We start from the raw sequence: 9,166 nt of genomic DNA on the forward strand, positions 1-9,166 counted from the left end.
TCAGTTTGTTTGTTTGTTTGTTTTTGTCTGCCAAACAGCCAGCTGGCGGCAGCTACTGATGTCATGTCACAAAAAAAACATCAGGGCCAGATGAATGTGTGTGTGTGTGTGTGTGTGTGTGTGTGTGTGTGTGTGTGTGTGTGTGTGTGTGTGTGTGTGTGTGTGTGTGTGTGTGTGTGTGTGTGTGTGTGTCTAATCTGATTGTTGAAGTGGATACTGGGGTACTGTGCCTCTTCTCAAGCGTTCAAGCAACAAATGTTTACATTTTCACAGTGATGTCAGCCACACACAGACACACACACACACACACACACACACACACACACACACACACACACACACACACACACACTTTTATGGGAGAAGACAAAACAAACAAAGTCAGGGTTCAACTACTTCTTCCTTTTAATATAATCTTATTTGATTTTCCTTTTTTCATGTGTATATATTGTAATACTGCAATTATACGACAAAGTTACTGACTAAATATTATCTATTGCTTCCTGTATGCTGCTGTAGCGAAAAAGATTCCCCTCAGGGATTAATAAAGTAACTACCTAACCTAACCTAACCTAACCTAAATTCAAATTTGTAATCAAAAATGTTGTTCATATTGTGGTGGTCAGTTCGCTCTCAAGATATATACAACTTTTTGTTGTTGTTGTTGTTCTCCGTTTCCATGGCAACACCTGGGGTGTGACTTAAGACCTGGGAGGAACACGTCGTTAGACTCTTATGTAACGTACGCAACGTTTTTACTACTCCCAAGGAAGTAGGCCGACCCCCTTAGCAACGACCCTAGCAACAAGAGAGGATTTCTTGTCTATCTAGAGATTTTTTTTTTCTCAAACTGAATAAATACAGAACATATAAAACGCTAAACTGCTCAGCTAGCTCTATTTTTATCCCCCGCCCCCCCAACACTTTTAAATGCAGTAAAGCACCTGTCGCTCTTTTTTTTTTTTGTACTCACCTGGACAGGGACTTCTTCGGCGCATGCTGATTGGTTCAAATGAACCCGAGGTCGACGCCCATATTCCTGGAGTGAAATATGGTCCGGTTTGCACCACGGTCTACTTATTATTCGCTGCACCAGCAAGTCCTGCATCTCTATAGAAACAGCACCGTCATGGCTAGAAAGGAGGCAGAACAAAAAAAAAAAATTGTCTTCTAGTGCAGAATAACAATGTTATAATGTCATAAATCATGAGAGAAGAAATTACACAAGTTGAATTCCTTTGATGATTTATCTCCTCTGCGCTCCAGCCTGCATAGAAATTTTTCGTTATGGTGTCAGCCGAGTCATTCAAGGCTTCCTAGTTGTGCTAAGGAGTGCAATGTTTTATTTTTATTCATTAATTTTTTTATACAGAATCTGGATCGTGTAAATGGTTCATTTAAAAAAAAAAAAAAATTAAAATCAGACTTATAGAAAAAAAAGCGATTTTTGTGTTGAAGCCCAGATTCATTTATTTCCTCCTGACGGTTCGGTGGCACGATTTAGTTCAAGGACCATGAAAAATGTACCAAAAACAAATCTCATCTTTTCTGTTGGTGCGTTCGAGGGGTCTCAAAAGGGCTAATCTGCATTTATAGAACTCATTTTCACTTTTTTTTTTTTTTTTTATATATATATCGTATAAAGCTCCGTGACAAAACAAACTCTCAACGGCGCAATTTTGCACAAGGTTAGATAGAAGGAAAGAAAGAAAACAAAAACAAAAATCGGCGGCGTTATTTCACATCGCTGTTGTGTTTCTTACCACTTTTTTTTATTTTTATATTTTTTCCTTTCTTTCTTTCCTGTCGCAGTCAGAGGCCGGCCGGCTTCTCCCTGCACCTGGGATGGTGCCGTGTGACAGAGCGGCCGTGGAGCCATAACGCCGCCGTCACCTCTACTTTGAAGCTGTTGGCCGATCTCCTCCTCCTTCCCTTTAGCTTTGCTCGGAGCCCCTGGACGAGGCCACCACAGCCGCCACATGACTCCCCTACTGAAGCCCTAGATCAAGTAAGTACAGTCCAGCTGTGTACTTCTTGTACACGCCTATCGTGCGTCTTTTTTTGTGTGTGGTAGAAACCAAGATATATTGCGCAACACTGATTCTGGCTGAATATTCATACAATATTTTTTATTTTTTTTTTTTTTTTTTATTGACCGGAAGACATGTTTTATTTTCTTATTATTTTAGCTTGTGGATTGTTTGGAGGGTTAATGTTTGTGGGATGGCGGAGGTAGAGGTGAACCGGGGGGCGGGGGAGCTGCATTGAGCTGGAAAATTTGGACTTAAAATGTGCACCACGTTGCAGCTGAAAGGATTTCATATTTCAGGTATTATACTTACGTAGAATCGGTTTAGTTTTTTTGGCTTTAGTTTTACCCCTGAGATAACTTTGTCAGACAGTCTAAAATGTTGTTCATATTGTGGGGGGGTCAATATCGCTCTTCAAATATACAACTTTTTGTTTGCGCGATATCCGTTTCCATGGCAACGCACCGGGGTACGACTAAGAACTGGAAAACACGTCAGTGGAGTCTTTATGTAACGTACGCAGTGTTTTGCTACTCCAGGAAGTAGGCGGACCCCTTAGCGACAACCGTAGCAACAGAGAGGATTTTATAGTCCGTTTTTTTTATTTGATTTTTTTCCGCTTTCAAAAAAGATTGTTTTTCTCAAACTGAATAAATTACAGCACATAGAAACACGAAACTGCTCAGCTACCTCAGTCTGGTTGTAAGTAAGATATCTGCTGAAAAAAAAGATATCGATGGACTCGTGTATTTTTAAGATTTTAGCACTGTGTTGTGTTAAAAACCCAAGCCGGTCCAGCTAGCGAGCGACAAAAAAAAAAAAAAAAAAAGGACCAAAATAGACCCGATTTCACCAAATGGGTCATTTAATAGACCTATAACAAGTAAAAACAACATTATATTGCACAGTATGTGAAATTCAATTCCAATTATATATTTCCATTGAGAAGGCGGACTGATATTTATGAGCCGGGTGTGTTGTCATGGTGATTTGACCACGTTTCCAAATGTACAGTTGACCAATCAGATCCCTGGGTCGTTATTTTTTGCTCCCTTTTGTTGTTTTTCTGCAGGGCAATTTGTAGTTGCGTCGAGATTTGCATTGAAAAAGGACGATTTAAAAAAAAAAAAAAAAACTTTTTATCCTACGACAAAAAACAAACTGAGGTCTTGAGGGGTCTTGAGGGGGAAAACAGCTGCATTTTTTTTTTTAGAAGGTTTTTCCACATAGTTAAATTAATAACTATTTAACCCCCACAGACTGGCTTGCGGACATGATGTCACGTTTTAGTAGTATTATCTCATTTTACTGATATGTTTGTGTTTAGCGATGCATTTTGACACCGTTGTAAAGATTCAGATTTCAACACAAACAGACGGGAGTTTTTCCACATATTTACGGACTTGAATGTATTTTTGCAGTTTTGATTTTACATGCCGTTATGATTTCTAGGTACTTTTTTGGGGGGGAAACGACCGTGGGCTCAGCAGCAGTCCTCTTTAACGGTTGTAGTGTCTGCGGAGTCTCGTGTGCAAGTCCCAAGGTTATTTCTTACTCTTGGTAAACATCCTGGATTGGGGGGGGAAGGGGGCGGCGAGGGAGGTGGGCGGGGGGGAGGGGTTGTACTCGGTACAACTTTACACAGTGGGAAACAATGGACCTGGATCCTACCAGGGTGAGAAGCAAAGGGGGCTCTTTAAAGGACCACAAGCTTGGTCGCTTTTTACCTGATTATCTATTAACATTCACATTCTTTTAAAAAAAAATGTTCAAGGCTGCTTTTTGTTACTGTTAACGTCACAGTATGAAAACCAGGTATTAAAGGTAAACAGAAAATGAAGGCAGAAATAGGCAGAAAGAAACTATAATCCTGTCATTAATTACATACAGTGGTGTGAAAAAGTGTTTGCCCCCTTCCTGATTTCTTATTTTTTTGCATGTCTGTCACACTTAAATGTTTCAGATCATCAAACAAATTTAAATATTAGTCAAAGATAACACAAGTAAACACAAAATGCAGTTTTTAAATGAAGGTTTTTATTATTAAGGGAGAAAAAACAATCCAAACCCACATGGCCCTGTGTGAAAAAGTGTTTGCCCACTCCTGTTAAAACATAACTTAACTGTGGTTTATCACACCTGAGTTCAATTTCTCGAGCCACACCCAGGCCTGATTACTGCCACACCTGTTCTCTATCAATAAATCACTTCAATAGGACCTGCCTGACAAAGTGAAGGAGACCAAAAGATCCTCAAAAGATAGACATCATGCCGAGATCCAAAGAAATTCAGGAACAAATGAGAAAGAAAGTAATTGAGATCTATCAGTCTGGAAAAGGTTCTAAAGCCATTTCTAAAGCTTTGGGACTCCAGAGAACCACAGTGAGAACCATTATCCACAAATGGAGAAAACATGGAACAGCGGTGAACCTTCCCAGAAGTGGCCGGCCGACCAAAATTACCCCAAGAGCGCAGCGACGACTCATCCGAGAGGTCACAAAAGACCCCACGACAACATCCAAAGAACTGCAGGCCTCACTTGCCTCAGTTAAGGTCAGTGTTCATGACTCCACCAGAAGAAAGAGACTCGGCAAAAATGGCTGCATGGCAGAGTTCCAAGACCAAAACCACCGCTGAGCAAAAAGAACATTAAGGCTCATCTCATTTTTGCCAGAAAACATCTTGATGATCCCCGAGACTTTTGGGAAAATACTCTGTGGACTGACGAGACCAAAGTTGAACTTTTTGGAAGGTGTGTGTCCCGTTACATCTTGTGTAAAAGTAACACCGCATTTCAGAACAAGAACATCATACCAACAGTAAAATATGGTGGTGGTGGTAGTGTGATGGTCTGGGGCTGTTTTGCTGCTTCAGGACCTGGAAGACTTGCTGTGATAAATGGAACCATGAATTCTACCGTCTACCAAAACATCCTGAAAGAGAACGTCCGGCCGTCTGTTCGTGACCTCAAGCTGAAGCCAACTTGGGTTCTGCAGCAGGACGATGATCCAAAACACACCAGCAAGTCCACCTCTGAATGGATGAAGAAAAACAAAATGAAGACTTTGGAGTGGCCTAGTCAAAGTCCTGACCTGAATCCTATTGAGATGCTGTGGCATGACTTTAAAAAGGAGGTTGGTGCTGGAAAACCCTCCAATGTGGCTGAATTACAACAACTCTGTAAAGATGAGAGGGCCAACATTCCTCCACAGCTGGAAAAGACTCATTGCAAGTTATCGCAAACGCTTGATTGCAGTTGTTGCTGCTAAAGGGTGGCCCAACCAGTTTTTAGGTTTAGGGGGCAAAACACTTTTTCACACCACTGTAATTTAAAAAAAACAACAAAAAAACGTGTCTTCCGCGTAAGAAAAAAAGAAGTGAAGGTCGTAACATTCGTTTCAACACCGCGACATTTTTCTGCTCGTTTTTTCAATCGATTAGGAACGCAAAAAAAAAAAAAAAAAAAAAAAAGCCAAAGGAAGAAACACGGATAATCAAATATTTTGATTCGTGAACAATAATTGGTGATGTTTTGAGTCGTTGAGACGCACTTTGGGGTTTTTTGTAAGTGAAGTGAACACTTAACACTGGAGATCGTTTGCTTCGGGCACAGTTCACGTAACATGAATGGATGAATGGACGAGGCACCGGGTGCACCACAGCCCTGCTTGACTGAAGCTGTGTACATTCTCTGGTCATGTCCTATATTCTGGAGGGGTGGGCCTTAGCAACAGTGACTGAGCAGCTTCACATGGGCCGTACCAACTCGGCCCAGCAGAGAGGGGTGCTCACGTGTGTGTGTGTGTGTGTGTGTGTGTGTGTGTGTGTGTGTGTGTGTGTGTGTGTGTGTGTGTGTGTGTGTGTGTGTGTGTGTGTGTGTGGAGATCTCATGTGAAAGATAATATTTATCACGGTAATAAAAAAAAAAAATTATAATCTACTTACACGGTATTATAAGTACATTTGTGTTAAATTCCCAGATATGATTTATTAGCCTTTTTGCTGTTAATGTTTGTTTATACAGTCAATACTCCACATTCGTGGCTCCCCGCTGTGTAAATGGCAATCCTGGAATATCCGGCATATTTTACGACAGAGATAAAGTCATGAAAATGGATTTAAAAAAAAAAAAAAAAGGGGGGTGAGATCCTGGATTTTTTTTTTTTTTTTTTTACCCTATTAATATTACACCAGGTCCAAGAAACTCACATTTATACCAGGATACCAAAAAAAAAAAAAAAAAGTTTCTTGAAGAAACCTAAATGATAAAAAAAAAAGGTTCTTTGTGTTTTATTATTATGAATTTCTGTCAAGACGATGTCTTCCCTTGTTTATTTTTCCCGCCCCCCCTCCACCACCACACACACACACTTCTTTACCTCTAATCCACAACCCTCGCTCCCTATCACTCTCCACCTGGTGGTCTCTCCCCTCATCCCCCCCACCCATCCACCCACCTCCTCTTGCAAGCCATACATTGCTGCTGTTGAGAGAGAGTGTGTGTGTGTGTGTGTGTGTGTGTGTGTGCGTGTTAAGCCAGCTTGCAGTATGAGAGCGAGCGAGCGAAGGAGGAGGAGGAGGGGGGGGGGGGGAGGCTCTGAGGGAGAAAAAAGACAAACCTCGGGGACACGGAGACGGCAGGCGTGTGCTGTGATGGGGAGCCCGCCGAGGCAGCGGACTGAATTTCTCGAAAGGTCTGGCTCTCGATTCGCCGCCGTGTTTTTTATTTTGTTTTTTTGTCTTTCCCTTCTTTCTCTTTGGCGACCGAAGGCTCGATCGTCCGCCGCCGTACATCACGCATAGAGAGAGAGAGAGAGAGAGAGCCAGGAGGGGCTGTGAGGGGGATGAGGGGGGGGGAGGGGAGGTCAGAAGGGGGCAGGACCTGGTCTTACAGGTGTGTGTGGGGGGGCGGGGGGGGGCTTACAGTTTTATCCTTTTCTGTTTCCACCGCAACGCCGGCAATACGCGTGAAAGTGTTGCGACACTGCAGCTGATTACGACCGTCTCGGGTCACATGTCTATAATAATAATAATAATAATAATAATAATAATAAAACAGGATGTCAGCTGTTAATGTGCCGCTGTGAGCAACTGACGGGCCGTTCAGTAATAGCCTGGGTGTATTGCATATGCATTAATGCTTTGTGAGCTGTGTGTGTGTGTGTGTGTGTGTGTGTGTGTGTGTGTGTGTGTGTGTGTGCGCGCGCGCTGTTGTTGTTTTTGCAGTAGAAAAAGGTCATAATTGCATATATGAGTGTGTTGATGAGTAAAAACCGTTAAAGCAGATCGTGTGTAAATGTTCTTCTTAATGGAGCTGACCGGTTTATTACAAGGACGCGGTATGATAATACATTATTTAGGCTCCTGCACAGTTTGACTTGAAGTAGCAGTAGTACTATTAGTAGTACTAGGAGTGGTAGTAGTAGTGGTAGTACTAGGAGTCATACTAGTAGTACTTAACAGCCATTATTCCACCTGCAGTTGGTTGTGAGGACTTCCAGCCTGTTTGTGTGTTTGTGGGCTGCTGAGTGTTTCTCCAAGCGTGTTAGAGTTCACACTTAACTGGAAGTAAATGGTGTAAATACTGGATATTGATATTTAAAAATAAATTTAAAAAAATATATATATATATATATATTGCCTATATAAATAAAGACATTAATGCAGTGTAGGAAAGGACATCTCTATACGGGGTTAGAGAGTGCAGAGCGGTGCAACGTACAGAAGCAATTACTTTTATCTTTTGTGTTCTCTTGCCGTTCGTTGTGTTGATGTATTTCATAGAAATATAAGTTGTGGCCTCAAAAAAAAAAATCACAGAAAAAAACAAACATGCAAACGTGTTTATATTCAGCAAAGTAATGTGCGAACTATAGTGTAAAAGTGTTTGTAGCTTCCGGGCTTGAAAAATGAGTCCCGAAGCTGCAATACCACCGAGTGCCACTAAAGGTCCTCCTCCCCCCCCAAAAAAAAGCCTCCGGCTCCATTGACTCCCATTCAACTTCTCTCATGTAATTCTCAGTCAATAAAATTTCTCCACGAGGTATCTCGGTGTTGTTAGCTGAAGTCGCTCCTTCTTATTAGTTCGTTACTAATTAGTATCGTCGGGGTTTCCGATCCCCCCCCCCCCCCAGCTCGTCCCAAATATGGTCACTTCCTGCTCCGAACTAGCAAAGATGGCTCCAGGCTTCGTAACGGTGTTTGTCGGCGTGTTTTGTTTCCGTTTCGTCTTTCTTCGTCGGCCCCGTGACCGACTTGGATAAAGTGGGTTACCGACGATAAATGGATGGAGATAGTTTTATTAATAAAACAATAACCAAGTATCGCTACCATGCCGAGAAACGTCGGTTTTCAGCAACGTCTGCGTCACCTAATTTGTTTTTTAAGTGTTTTGGTTTCCTGAAAAGAACATGTTTACTCCGTTTAATCAAATAAAAATAAGAGCCCTTCGTCATCCTTGTAGCTCCGGCTTTTTATAATAAACAAATACCGAACTCGGCCTTTCGGAAAACGAGGCTTAATTTGTATTTTCATCGAGTGCTTGATGCGCAACAGTGCTCCCATTCCTCACTGTGGCGGGTGGATCTTTCTTTCTTTTTATTTTTTTTTAAGTGCTGTGTGTGTGTGGTGTTTTTAAATTTTTATTTAGATAACAACAACGTGGATGTTTTACAGATGAAAGAGGTTTGAGGTCATCTTTTTGTCGTGTCGGCATTTCTTTTTTTTTTGGGTCCTCCATAGTCGTGAAAGTTTTTACAGCTCCGGTTGAATGAAAAGCTGATTATCAGCGTCTCTTACAAACAAAACACACTCGATGATAAAAAAAAAAATGATATAAACTTTTTTTTTTTTTTTTTAATTTTGTAAACATTCCTCAACATGATAAATCGATTCATATTCTTGCGTTTTTCTTTTTATTGCTGGTCATTTTTGTGGTTTTCAGCTTACAGCTTTCATCTGTTTACTGAGAGTATTACAGTCCTCTTCTTCTGAAGGCATTTAAAAAAGAAAATGTAATGGATCATGCAGGAAACCCACCTCCCACCGTCAACTCCTCTGCTCCGGCAATTGTTGCTTCTCTGTTGCCACGGCGACCATCCTGATGCAGAGAGAGAGCGAGCGAGGTAGAGATGCCG

The 9,166-nt window shown here is 41.5% G+C and overlaps 1 protein-coding gene across 1 annotated transcript in view; it reads left to right on the plus strand.

The window, feature by feature from the left end:
- Positions 1 to 307: 307 nt before the first annotated feature.
- The window catches only part of ncoa1 (nuclear receptor coactivator 1), a 27,129-nt gene continuing 18,270 nt past the window's right edge, over positions 308 to 9,166 (plus strand). The window contains 1 exon segment of the mRNA XM_069719076.1: positions 308 to 2,008. The gene's annotated coding sequence lies outside the window, so the exon portion shown is untranslated.

Source organism: Brachyistius frenatus, unplaced genomic scaffold, assembly GCF_029030835.1.
Source record: "Brachyistius frenatus isolate BFR_SWC_R1_liver_20210118 unplaced genomic scaffold, ASM2903083v1 Contig_205, whole genome shotgun sequence".
Lineage (NCBI taxonomy): Eukaryota > Metazoa > Chordata > Actinopteri > Embiotocidae > Brachyistius > Brachyistius frenatus.